Source organism: Tupaia chinensis, unplaced genomic scaffold (genome assembly GCF_000334495.1).
Source record: "Tupaia chinensis unplaced genomic scaffold, TupChi_1.0 Scaffold000176_1, whole genome shotgun sequence".
NCBI lineage: Eukaryota > Metazoa > Chordata > Mammalia > Scandentia > Tupaiidae > Tupaia > Tupaia belangeri.
In genome coordinates this window covers 900,195-900,595 of record NW_006159651.1, presented here as the reverse complement: position 1 = coordinate 900,595, position 401 = coordinate 900,195, and the positions used below count along the sequence as shown (strand labels likewise).

At 70.1% G+C, this 401-nt stretch overlaps 1 long non-coding RNA gene across 1 annotated transcript; it reads left to right on the top strand.

The window, feature by feature from the left end:
- Positions 1-6: 6 nt before the first annotated feature.
- Positions 7-307, top strand: LOC106734656 (uncharacterized). Its single transcript, XR_001370208.1, has 2 exons — positions 7-68; positions 217-307. It is a non-coding gene; the product is annotated as an uncharacterized LOC106734656 (long non-coding RNA).
- Positions 308-401: the final 94 nt, after the last annotated feature.

The following is a 401-nucleotide window of genomic DNA, read 5'->3' as shown; positions in this document are numbered from 1 at the left end:
GGAGCCCCGAGCCCGGCCTGCTGGGCCCGGGCCGCCGGTGGGGGCGAGGACCCGGAGGAAGTTCACAGGTGCCGCGTGCAAACGCGGGCGAGAAGGGACACCCAGGTGGGACCGGACTTTTGGAGGGAGGTCAGAGGGCATGAAGTTGTGCCTGCAGCCGTTACCATAGTAACCGGGGGCCGGATGTGGCGAGCTCAGGGCGCGACGGCCCCACAGGTGCCGCGTGCAAACGCGGGCGAGAAGGGACACCCAGGTGGGACCGGACTTTTGGAGGGAGGTCAGAGGGCATGAAGTTGTGCCTGCAGCCGTTACCATAGTAACCGGGGGCCGGATGTGGCGAGCTCAGGGCGCGACGGCCCCTTCCCAGGCCTTCTGGCCCGAGGGCCGGCCGACCCCGGCGC